Here is a 13,820-nt window from a genome sequence, read left to right as displayed (position 1 = left end):
ATCTATTTATTTACGTAATTCCTGAGGATGCTGTCGACCTTCCACTAGCGAACATGCCCAAATAGAAGTGCTGTGGTTTGAATTGTATAAAATTAAACCCCAAAGAACCGAGTCGGCTCCACCCCTCTGAGTGTAAGTGCGGCCTCCTGCAGGGGCAACTGGATGGAAGGGTCTGGTCTCTCAGCAGGGGGTGGATGGAGAGAAGCGCGAATCACTGTCACAGCGAGACACCTGCTATTCTCAGCCATCCGTCAGTCGCTCGCAGTCGCTGCCGTTTGTGGAGGGGAGACAGACACAATAGCCCTCATTAGGGGGAATTGTTACGGTTTTCACCCGGAAAGAAAGGATGCTTTGGTGAACTCTTCACCCCCAGGACTCGACTCAGGCACCTGCATTCGCCAGCAATGTCTGCTTAAACAGGAAGAGCAGTTGACCTTGGAACAGTGAAGTAGCCTATCTAGTAGCCTACTAGTAGCCTAGTGGGTAACACACTCACCTATGAACCAGAAGACCCAGGTTCAAATCCCACTTACTACCATTGTGTCCCTGAGCAAGACACTTAACCCCAAGTCCTTCTGGATAAGGGCGTCTGATAAATGCTGTAAAGAGCTTCTCTTCTCTTCTGTCCATCTCAAAAGTTCCCCCGACTTGCATGCCAGTCAAATTTGTGAGAATTATACATGCTTTCTGCACACCTGCATGCTTGTTCGCCTGCCTTGTGAGTTTTGGCTGCGAGTTGGTGCGGAGGTGAGCTGAGGATGAGTTCATTTCTCGGGGGCGTTTCTGGTCCATTTGGATGTTGCAGCACAAACAGTTCTTGATTCATGCGAGGCAGATGTTATTGGCTTTCATTCCAGTTAAGGTTCATATGAAGAGCCAAGATTATCTGTATTCCTTGAAGTGGGTTTCCAGTTTATTTGTCCAACTTCTCATTTGCACTGCCGACAGATCATTTTTGATCGTTTGCCATAATTCCCTGCAAAATAACCCATCATGACCTTTAGCTGTGTACTCCATGGGACCGGGTGGACTGTTCTCCCTTTACGGCCAGATCTGTGGATGGGGATCAGTGCAACAGCTACATTTCCCATGATCCAACCTGAAGAGCTAAAAGGTCATCAGTGTACATGGCGATCGGTCCGGGGTGCGGTGCTGAAGAATCCCAAACAGGGGTTCAGAGGTCGGTTGCATTCACTTTTAGTTTTTTTGTGAGGATGGCAGAATACAATTACCCACACCCCACCCAAAAAAAGACTCCTCCGGAAGGAAGGAAAAGAAAGGAAAGGAAGGGAAAGCGAGAAGAGTGACAGAACAACGGCAGCGGTGGAGGTAAAGTGCAGGTATGTGCACCTGCACCACACCTGGTTTCTACAACGTGACCTCCGCTTATCCCATCTTCTACCATCCATCTCACTCTGGTCTGTAGTCCCTCCACCCGGAACCTTTGACCCTTCTTCCGAGTGTCACACCTGGTCTGGTGTGAGTGAGAAAACTGGAAATAGGATCCAAGTCCCTATAAAAGACCTTCAAGGTCTTTTGCTGCACCAATATTTCCTCTCCCCAAGGTTACACTTTTACAAGGCAAGCACTAATTATTGGGCCACCTTTAAGGTAAAAGTGCCACAGTGCCATGACTTTATTTTCTGAGAAATTTCAGTATATATCTATACAGTACGGGGGTCATAGTACAAACCCCACTTACTACAATTGTGTCCCTGAGCAAGACACTTAACCCCGAGTTTCTCCAGGGGGACTTTCCCTATCACTACTGATCGTAAGACGCTCTGGATGCTGCAAGTGTAATGGATCTGTGTGATTGTCATTTGGTCATATTGCGCATCAGTCATGTTTCATTTTTTTTTTTTTTTTAAACATACCGGCCATATGACCGACACTAATTTAGAGCAAGTGGCAAGCCCTCTTCTCTCATTTGAACGACCCCCACCAAGCGCTGGAGAGCCCTGTAAGGCTGTGACATAATGCTGGGTGACAGACCATAAAGGTATTAATAGTCTCGTCTGTGACACTGCGTCCACTTTTACTGGTTTATTCTGGGCCGCTTTGCACACATGGTTTTAAGTAAGCTGCTAAATGTGTGGACGTGGCCTTCAGACCCTTATAGAACCGTTCAGAGAAGGTTGCTGCTGTGGTTCTGGAAGTGGCGTGTAGATAAACACCTCTCTGTTCACATCTACCCTGTGTTTGTGCATTTTTGTTCATACGGGCACGTTTGAGAGTCGGCCTGTCCTCATTTGCGGGGTGTGTACGGCCGTGAGACTGAATGTACCTCAGCGTTTTTTTTACTTAACTCTCTCTTGCTAATCTCTTCACCCATTTTCCCAATGCATTGTTAGATCCCCGGGCATGACTTGATGTGTAGAAGGCACAGATGATCAAATCCACAGAGCGCATTCGAGAAATTACCTTCATCCGTCTGAAGCATCAATTATACTTGTAGAGGCACCGGCCTATGGGATAAAATTCGAATCTTCCACTGAGCGGAAGAGAGCAGAAGATGTAGATGTCTCTACTGAACTGTTCATAACCTTTGGTGGAAGGAAGGATTTTTGATTTTTTTTTTTTTTTTGAGAAGCAATATCAGCAAGCGTCTCATTCCCTGGCCCTTTTTCGACTGATGTTTTTTTGTAATAAAGAGAGCTATGCCACTGTTGCTGTGCTTTATTTTCTGCCCCACATCACCTCTGGCTGCTTCTCCCCTTCCCTTTGTTGTCTCGGTCCTGCATGCTTCAGTTATGCATTTTTTTTATTCATGCAGTGTGGAACAGTGTGTATTTTTTTCATCTCACAGACCGTCTGCCTCTAGTAAAAACTTAATCATGTTAAGTTCCTTTATATCATTGTAATCTTTCCTCTGAGTCATTCTGTGTAATTATCCTCTCTGGCAAAGTTTCAGTCTTTCTTCTTTTTAAAGAACTTGTTCTAACATAACACCCAATTGCCTTAAGATGTTCACGATGAAAGTGGCATCAGTGGAGGCAAACTCCAAATAAAGCTACTTTAATTTTTTTTACCCTCTTCTCATTGCTTTTGTTCCTGCTGTCTTTTGTGAAAATCCTTTCCTTTCTCCTTTTCCCTTAATGCACTCCACCCATTTTTCCCCCCTTGGCTTCTAAACGGCTTTAGGGTTAATGGTGTGTAGGTAACTCTGTTCTTGCCCATTCATACAGATACCCATGACAAAAAGAAGAGACATTTAGTGTCTCAACAAAAGCCATGCGATACGGGAAGGTACTTTAAAGGCTTCTTTAAATGCATCTTTTCCCCCAGCTTTCCATGAAAGAGGGCATTGTTTTACAGAAACGACAGGGGCAGAGATGATGGCGTGATGGGGGATAGAAGAAATATTATTTTACTCCTTCTCTCAACATGGTGGGTTAATTAAATAGCGGTTTATCTGTATGCACACAGCCTGTTCAAACTGGGCACATGGAGTGTTATATGGTCTTTAGCTGGGGATTAGCAGCTTGTGTGTATGTGTCATTTGTGGGGTCAAGGGTCGGAATTTCTCCTCAGCTTTCTGAGGCGGTAGTAGCCCTTGTGGGTAACACACTCGAAGTCACAGATTCAAACCCCACTTACTGAGCAAGACCCTTAACCCCGATAAATGTCGTAAATGTACATATGAGGCGAGCATCCACTTTAGCCACTAGTTGTTACACCGCCCCTGGTGGACAGAGGAGGAAACTGCATATTTACATTTACATTTACAGCATTTATCCAGAGCGACTTACAATCAGTATTACAGGGACAGTCTCCCTGGAGCAACTTAGGGTTAAGTGTCTTGCTCAGGGACACAATGGTAGTAAGTGGGATATCTGCATATCTGTGATACCTTCATATCGTCAGAACACGTAGCTCGAGCAGGGCGGGCTTGAATCCGGCCGCGTGTCTGGTCGTCATGTGATTTCTTTGCTAATTAAAGAATCCCAGACAGGCCGAGAGGGAAAGAGAGATGAGCGGAACACAGCTGAGTCACCTCTGTCTGCCCCAGTGGCGATGTAGGGATGGCATGGAGGAGAGGAGTGCAGCCAGTTTGTTTGCTTTAGGGTAGGAGGTGAGGAATTCATCAGGTCTTCAACATGGAGGCCAAGACCAGCCTTTTTTCTAATGTGTGCACGGGAGCAAACAACACACACACATTCACACACACACACTGTACATTTACACTTTGAATAGATTGTTATGTGTAACACACACTTCCTATAATGAACACATATAACCCCCTCCACCCAATCACACACACACTCCACCCGCTTACTCGTTCACCACCCCAAAAAAAGTCTGGTGTCTCCAGTGACACATCCGTTTTCTATTAATAACACAAGGCTGGCAGACCGGACCTGTGTGTGTGTGTGTGTGAATGGCGTATGTGGTGTAGGCGGGTGTTGAAGGTGTGTCCTGGCTCAACAGGGAGATTCCAGCGCAGCTCCATGCTGGACAGTGACCCAGAGGGGAAGGCCAGCGAATCCCATCACTCAGCTGTGCTGAGGTGACACGCTCTCTGCAGCTGTGCGTCATCGTCACTGCTGCGCTCCGATCTCAGCTTTGCACACATTATGCAACACACATCATGTTTACATTGCTGTACTCTTAAATGAACTCTTATTAGTATTGTGCTCTGTGTTTAAATCCCGGCATCTGTGTGAAATCGTGGTTTAGTGTGGAGTCACGTACTGATCCACGTTGCTGATATGAGTTCCAGGAAGAGTATCGCTCAACTCTGACAAGCCCCCTGCTCTAACACTAAACTTCAGGAGCTCAGTTAACCCTCCCAGCCTTTTAACTGGTTTATTTAAATGTCACCTGATCTTATAGGGACAGTGGGTGTCTAGTGGTAAAGGAAGCATCCCCGTAATCACTCTTTTTTTGGGTGGGGGGGGGTAATTGTATTCTGCCATCCTCACAAAAAAACTAAAAGAAGGTTGATGGTTTGAATCCTGACCCGTCAAGGTGCCACTGAGGTGCCACTGAGCAAAGCACCGTCCCCGCAAACTGCTCCCCGGGCGCCTGTCATGGCTGCCCACTGCTCACCAAGAGTGATGATTAAAATCAGAGGACACATTTCATTGTGTCACCGTGTGCTGTGCTGCAGCGTTTCACAATGACAATCACTTCACTTTTGATTTTTTTTTTTTTTCCACAGTTTGAAATATTTTTTTTTCATTTAAAAAAATTTTAATTCATAGCGAGAACTTTTGGAGATTTTTCAGAACACACCACTGTGCCGTTCTTGTTCTGACCATGACCTCAACACTTAACAATCTGGTACCTTGTGTAGTAAATTATAAAACAATAAAATAGTGTTGATTTGACTTTCATTGAAATCTAATTGATCTCAGGCCAAAGGGGCTATAAATGTCAGTCAGAAAAAAGTCAAATAAATAAACGAAATGGAGTAATGTTTTTTTGTAACTACATTATACTGTCTACATGTTTGGGGTCAATTGTTGGGTATCACTGAAAAAACACCCAAATGGATGTAACATTTGACCGTAAACATAATTAGATGGGAGGAATATGCGGCTGGAAGGGTTGGGACAGGGGTCTAGAATCTGGATGTCCTCCTCTCAGACAGGATCCTGCTGCTTTTCATCAGAGAAAATGGACTCTGGCATGCCTCGACCTGGAAGCTTGACAGCCATGTTTGTCTCATCTTCTTAAGCCTGTACGGAACATAGTGCGGCCGCCCAGCAGGCTTATGACCGCCTCTGTAAACACGGACATGCTGTGCTGTCTTAGAGGCGAAGAGGCCATAAGAGCTGTAATTTAATATGTTCATGAAACTTCAACGCGTCTGCATGCTCCAGTAGTACTTAAACCAGTCAGCCATAATTGGTGTACCATATGGGCTGTCTCACTCTCCTCCAAGCCCATTCATCCATGCCCATGACTTTTGTTAGTTACGAGACTGCTTAATTATGTGCTGTTTTGCAGTTGCTCTGATTGGCCCATTTCACGGACTCTCATATAGATTTTTTCCTGATGTATCTCGGCGGTGGTTTTAATGTTGTGGCTGATGTTGTCTACCGGCTAAAGCTTTGAAAAATCTTTTAGATTTTTCAAGATGCCAAGATTCTTTTACTCAGTAAAGACTCTTATAGATCATTAACTGACTGGAATGAGCATTGCCATGGCAACACAGCGGCACATTTCGCGGTTGTTTGCTACAGATGGACTGTGTAGATTAGCCGATATTTAAGGTGGTGCTGTGCTGTGCTCTTGTTGACATAGCAGTCCACTGCGGCATGGCGCCAATCAATCATGCATTTCTGATGTTGGGGCATCTTCATCAGCGAGGCGGGTTGAGGGTACGCCACAATATCTCCATCGGCGCTGGGATTCAGGTTCAGCTTCAACTGACTGCTTTATCAGCACACAGTGTAAAATGCCAATACTGGGTCAACTCTGGCCAATTTAGTGTGACCAACTCAGTGTGCTTTTTTTTTGGACACCTACATGGTAGAACATGCAAACAAGCCAACTTTGTGAAGCACATTTGAACCCCCATTCTTGGAGGTGTGAGGGCACAGTTGGCCTCACAGTTGGCACAGTGAAAAGCAACAGCTTTGTGGTTTTTCTTTTGAAAAGAGCTGGTTAGGCAAAGAGAAAGGACTCACACTCTGGTGAACGTGATTTGTCAGAACAGATTGCAACATGGTTTCCATTGCTTTGGGCATTCTTGTGATGGGACTTTGTAACATTATGAAACAGCTAGCTGGCACAGAGGAGTTGGAATGAGGGTAGATGAACGGGAAGCTGGAATCCCAACACATTGGAATGACGGCTGGATGACCTGTGAGGGGACAGATACCCTAAATATAGGACACCGACTCAGTGCTGGAGAGATTGTCTAGTCGACAGACTCCAAGGCGAGGTACTGTCGCCTTGACGACTGCAGGCCTGCATGTTCTGTTTTGGAAGGGGTGTAAATTGAGATCCTAATGAAGGGGGCTGCTGGTTACAAATCCGGTCTCTAAGATCCCCTGAGATGGTCGGTTTGGGGGCAGGGGGTGTACATCAATTTGACATTTCATTGCTGGTCTGACCGATATGTTTGTGGATATCAAAGAGCAGAAACAACTGTTCTACTCTTCCACTTTGCCCTCTCTCCCTCTACAGGATCTTGCATTTACTCTGTGTCCTCCTGGATCCAAATGAGGTAAATTCTTATACCTTTTGCGATTAAAAAACGTACCTCCTGGAAGGCATGCTCTGAACTCGTGAACTTTATTTGATAAAATCTACCACCATCCAAGGGTGCTGTAAAACAGTAAAAGCACCATTTTAGCTCCAAGCTACATGCGAACAATCTGATAACCCCTCCTCAGACATCTGCCTGCAATGCAATTTGATGATAAGTAAAGTACATTCCTAATTATGCACATTTGTTTTTTTACGGAATTGTTGAGGTCTGCGGAGGTGGCTCCAGAGTGCATGTTGAAGATACGATCATTCTCTAATGGCTTACACTTGCACAGTTATGGAGGTGCCTGTACTGATCCAGGTTAGCTGGATGAAGCGTGTGGAGGGCCTTTCTGATGTATTACGAAGATTCTTAGAGGGATTGCGATCAGGGCTGTAGGTCACTCACCCGTTTGATCTTAAGCCATTCCAAAATAGCTTTGGCCTTTTCAACATAAGAAGAAGAAATGAGTTTCTCCCGAGGGCCAGCTTTTCAGAAGACAGCTTCCCTCGGAACATTACACAACCTGTGTTGATTAAATGCACCCTGTCTACATTTCCCGACATTTCCCTACTTTTCTGACAAACTATACGAAGAAATACGTTTTTTGTCAGTATGTAACTTTGTTTGAATGTTACCTGTCGCACCTGGTTCCGGCGAAACGTTGTTTTATTTCATGATGTACTGTCTAACATGTATGTAGTTTAAATGACAAATAAGCTAAACTTGAACTCGAACTTGGACATTAAAATCAGTTTTGGAAATGCAACAGAAGGATTTCTCCTGATTCATATCTTACATTAATTAATGACTTTTAAGATCCAAAATCAATTGTAATACATCTTGTAAATACTTCTGGTCATATGACTAGGAATTAGGTGTAGCATACCTGGTTTCAAAGAATCAGGTGCCATGGGATTGACCCACGGCCTCCCATAAACTGCCTTTCCCACGTTGGACAACTGAGTCTGCATCGCTGCACTCCAGATTAACTAGGTGGGGCAAATTAGTACAAGGCTGCAGTCCAAAAGAGTGGCAATGGGACGGGCTGATCTGCAAACCAAGTCCAATTGAATGAACACAGAGGGGTCAAAATGAGTTTAAAAGGGGCGGAGCCTGATTATTGACAGCTCTCACATGTGCTACTTCGCCATTCTCTATGATTCTCTATGACTGCTAATACATGGCTTGCACGAACATTAATAAAGATTGGATAACTACCAAGTGCTTCTTTTTTTCAACCCTGAGAACACTTTTAACCTTACGCAGGCACATAGTGCTGCCCTTACAGTTTGAAAATAGTGCAGAGGGACAACACTCTCTAGAGCGGCACAAAGTGTGTCATAAACAAGCAGACCTATGTAGCTGGATTTGTCTTCAAAAAGCATAGTAGAATTTCTGAAGAATAAATTGTAACTTGTGCACCTAGTATAATGTAGGTCTGAACATAGGCTGTTTTAATAAACATCGCTGAAATCTGAAGCCTCGATGCATTTAACCCACTTCAGGCATCACCACATGCGCATCTGGTTTTATAATTCAGACCATCGGCTGCGACTGGGTTTCATTTCTGCATCTCAGAAGTAGATGTTCTGGCAGGAATGGACAGGATGAAAGGATAAGTGAGCATGTGCGGGTATTGGTGTTGCAAGCGAGGATCGGCCTGTGGATGGGCTTTCTGCTCAAATCCGTCTTGAGCCAGACGCTCACCGCTGTCAGACACTTTGTAATTCCTGTTGATAAACTTTTTGAATGGTGGGAAGATGGATATCGTTGCCAGTAAACTATTCACAATGAAACACAGACGTGCCAGGGGTAATCTCAGACGGCTGGATTAAACTGTGGCTACGTCAATTTAAAAGCATGAAAGGATGCGGTGGTGATTCCAAGAGGAGCTTTCCCGTTTATTGTGCTTCCATGCACATGTTTCCTGAAACCATGGAAAGGCTTTGAAGGGGCCGTATTTACGTGATACTCTCGTGTTGTACTTATTCCCGTCTTGTTTATGCGCCACATGCGCAGGATCAGTGGGTGGTCTGGTTTATGATGTACATTATAGCTGTAAATAAAACACAATGTACAACTGCCTGCGATGGTAAAGACGTGGGGGAGGAAGAGGATTGGCCAATGATGAATGCTGGGAGGACGTAGTGCACAAACACAGCTGTGCTGGGCGACGCACGTGTCGGCCCGTGTAGGGTTGGATGTTTGGAATGCAGTCATCTCCTGTTACCCCGACACAGTTTACTTAACGTATCGAGCCGGAGGGCGGAAAAAAGGCCAACAACAAGCATGCCGCTGAGATTTTTTTTGATCTACAAATGACAGTGTGGAAAGTGAGATGAGTGATGGAAAGACTCTGCACTCTTTAAACATGAAGATGCTTGAAAATCCGACAGCGCGCCCCGAACTCAGACCCAAATGATGACTTGAGCAGTATTGTCATGGATCGATACACATCACATTACATGATGTGAGATTGAGCTGACAGGTGATTTACAGATCGTCAGGTTCAGAGATACTGATCCTTGGATCCTGGAGAGTTGATCCTGACAGTTTGTCACCCACTGCGTTTATTTGCATAAACGTTAAAGGTCAGCCACTTTGAGCCGGTCACACGATTTCCACTGGACACGTAGATTTAAATTCCATTGAGCAGAGAATATTTTGTGACGACCTAAGGGGACAAATTCCTGATCCGACGGTCTCAGCTGCCGCTCTCTGAGCGGCGAAGCAGAATAGCCAAAGCACACTTTCTACATATCACCATTTCTAGCCACTGCAGGACCATAGACAGGCTAGGGGAACATATATTAAATAATCTCATAAATAACATATATGAACATATATTTAAATAATCTCACAAAGTGAAAATTTCACCTTTAAATATTAACCTTTAAACCATTAAACATCTTACTAATTCTATATTATAGTTTATGTAGTCCACAATGACCAGTACACTATATAGAATGTGAAGTACAGAATTTGTTTTCCATTTCACTTTGGAGGACCAGATCACTCTTCACTCTGTGGTTTCCTCTCTTTCTTTCTGTAAACAGATGGTAGCTGACAGTGACTAATGAGGGGATTATTGGTGAAGAATTGTGATAATCTGCTAACATCAGTGAACGTCCTGCGCAAAATTCTGCGCATTCCTTTGTTTTTGTTGTTTTTGTTGTTGTTGATCATTCTGTGTAACCAAATCAGAAAGAAAATGACATGTTTCATCATAAATATCAACAGTTTAACTATCTTCAGGTCTCTTTTTTAATGTAACTATGGGGTAGTTTAAATGAATAGTCCAAATTGAACGCGTACTCAACTCATAATTTGATTCACAAATTTGTGATACCATTTTCACACATTTTTACAATGTATTTACTCATCTAAAAAGTGAGTGTGATTGTTGTAGTCAGCATATGGTGCACACAATGAAACATGCCCTCTGCATTTAATCCATCACCCTTAGTGAGCAGTGGACAGTCTTATAGTGTGCTCTTCTTAAAAGAGGAAATTAAATTGTGTTTTATAATAAAAAAAAAAATTAATACTGCATGAAAACATCAATTGTATTTGTGATGTAAACTGTTGCCACAAAGCACCCTTACTCACATTGTACCATGTGACAATAATAAAGCAATTGTGAGAAATAAGTGCTTGTTACCCAATCTCATTACGAGATCAATAATCCTTTTCATAAAAAAGATAAATTAAATGAACGTGCAACGAGTGTTCTGCAGAAACAATGTATTAGCATATGAAAGAGCCTAAAAACAGAGCATTATGATTCGTTTTTAAACTTGACTAGTTAGATTTCTGATGCACTATTTACTATTAGTTCACTGTACGACATTTATGTACAGCTACATAAAAACACGTATGCAAAGTTATCCTATGATTCCGGCTTCTGTCTGGAGAAGTTTTTGTGAGTCTGGTTAAAAAACAAAACCCAGAGAGCTGGGTCCTCGGTCACGCAGATGCCAGCGTCTGACACGCAAACACATGAATACATGCGTGCACATCCCGACATGCACGACATGCCCCGAGTGTTTGGCTATGCTGTAAGCCGCACCGCGAAAAAAAAAAAACAAGAAAGAAAACGTCACCCCCCCCCTCCCCAAATCTGTCGAAAAACTGGAATGCCAAGGTGTGGCGGTTGTAAGGTTTCTTCTCATCTTTCAGCTGCTCCGCTTTTCCTCAGGAGAGCTTTTATATGAGCTGTATGGAGCAGGATTAAGGAGATCCCACCCAACCGCCTCGGGAAGAGGACAGGCCAAAAGTGGGTCTCCATTGCAAAGAAAGGCTACAGCCTTCGTCCTTCTCAAGTTTTCTCCTCTACCTCCCTCCCGCCCTCCTGGCCGCTCCATTTATCTGATCCGAGTCCACTCTGTCTTTTACTGAATGTGTGTCAGTGTGCCAGGCAGGGTAACGGGGTTGGCTTTCTGTGTGTCTGCAGTCTCTGTCTCTTTGTGTGTGTCTCGGTCCCTCGATCTGACCCTCTGTCTTTTGCTTTTTGCTCGCTCTCTCTATATTTCTCTGGCAGGCCGTGCAGAGTAACCTTGTCCTGAGTTCAGGGCATTCAGTGAGGTCAGACTTCCCCCCAAGCCAATTGAAAGACGCCGTGTTAGGAGGGTGGCACAGCGTTTTTCTATTGGCCTGCCTCTCCAATTCGTCCTGCTCTCTTTTTGTGCTGGACATCCATTCTCCCTCGTATAGAGAGAAGGTCCAGAGTTCATAGGATAGCCAGCAGTCAGGATCTCCTGGGTAGGAAAAAAATCTCGTGCCAAATTCCTCCCTTTCCATGGCATCCATGGCCATGTTTGCTGTTTGGTATATTATTAAAGTTTATTTATTAACCTTTAAATAAAGTTAATTATACTCTAAATGGAGTGCAGTTTCTTCCTACGATAAGAGATTCTGCATTTGACTTGTAATTTAGGATTCCTTTAAATCACGTTTTATTATACCATTGCTTTTATTTTGCCTGACCCCACTGTCCAAACACCCATGGAATTCCTATGTAGAAGACTTAGATCAATCCTAAATGTACCCCTAAATTTAGCCCAAGTGACTTTAATCTTGTGCAGCCAGGTACAAACACACACACACACATACACTGTTAAATCAGAGCAACCTGCATGTTATTTATCCCCTCTAGCCTTAATCTTGTGAATTACATTCTTTCTCTCTCTCTCTCTCTTTTTGGCTCTCTCCTCTACCCCGGGCCCCTCCCTTTATTTCATGGTTTCTGCCACTCGGGCTCCCCCCGAAGCCTTTCATCCTTTAATCACAATGAAATGGTATCCGCTGACCTTTAACCCTGCAGCACCAGAAACTCCCAACAAACCTCCTTCTAAGTAGATTCATATGAGCGGGTGGGAGGGACAGAGAGAGGAGGGAGTGTCCTGCAGTTCGCCGTGACTTCATTCTGCGCTGCTCTGAATGGTCCCTGTTGTGTTGAGTGACTGCGTGGTTCAATGTATTGCACATGTCCACTTCTACATCTGGATCACGTAAACATGATCTGTCAAGTGTTTTTCATCAACATGTGGAGCTCAGTTATTTCATCTTCCTACAACCGAACCGATAGCGAAGGCCTCTTGGAAGGTGTTTTTATCAGGACAAAGGTCTATAAGGCGTTTTGTGAGAGTGGGTGTGAGAACATGGCAGAAACTGTGTTTTAAAAGAAAAGGATCCAGTTGCTCTTTGTCTGGGTGTCGCAGGTTTTCTGCCTCTCCTATGGATTCTATACGACTCTATAAGGCCGGCATCAAATTCTTCTGCTTTTGTTCACCTGTGTAAACCAATGCCACCGCAGACAGCGGAGCACAGAGTCGACCTGTCGTATTGCATATGCATGACTTGCTCACTCACTGTGCCACACATGTACATACAGTACAGGCTAAAAGTTTGGTCACACCTTCTCATTCAATGTGTTTTCTTTATTTTCATGACCATTTACGTTGGTAGATTCTCACTGAAGGCATCAAAACTATGAATGAACACATGTGGAGTTATGTACTTAACCAAAAGTGGAGACCTGACCTCCACAGTCACTGGACCTGAACCCAGTCGAGATGGTTTGGGGTGAGCTGGACCGCAGAGTGAAGGCAAAGGGGCCAACAAGTGCTAAACACGTCTGGGAACTCCTTCAAGACTGAGAGAACCACTGAAATGGTTAGAGAACCATTTCAGGTGACGACCTCTTGAAGCTCATCGAGAGAATGCCAAGAGTGTGCAAAGCAGTAATCAGAGCAAAGGGCGGCTATTTTGAAAAAACTCAAGTATAAAAAATGTTTTCAGTTAAGTACATAACTCCACATGTGTTCATTCATAGTTTTGATGCCTTCAGTCCGAATCTACCAACGTAAATGGTCATGAAAATAAAGAAAACACATTGAATGAGAAGGTGTCCAAACTTTTGGCCTGTACTGTATACTGCATGCAATAAAGCAGCAAGCAATTCTTAAAAATGTACAAAATCACTCATGCTCTCTGTATTTGATCAACATTTTGCAAGTTTGGTGAATTTGCAAAAAAAAAAAAAAAAAAAAGGAGTTTAATAAGACAACACCTAGACCAATCCAACCCATGTTTCATGGTTAGGTTGTAAATA

The 13,820-nt window shown here is 43.9% G+C and overlaps 1 protein-coding gene across 4 annotated transcripts in view; it reads left to right on the top strand.

Annotated features, from left to right (window-relative positions):
* col4a6 (collagen, type IV, alpha 6) overlaps positions 1-13,820 on the top strand; it is a 76,183-nt gene that overhangs the window by 24,806 nt on the left and 37,557 nt on the right. The gene's annotated exons all lie outside the window — the stretch shown is intronic.

Source organism: Denticeps clupeoides, chromosome 1, assembly GCF_900700375.1.
Source record: "Denticeps clupeoides chromosome 1, fDenClu1.1, whole genome shotgun sequence".
NCBI classification, from domain to species: domain Eukaryota; kingdom Metazoa; phylum Chordata; class Actinopteri; order Clupeiformes; family Denticipitidae; genus Denticeps; species Denticeps clupeoides.
This window is presented reverse-complemented; position numbering and strand designations above follow the sequence as displayed.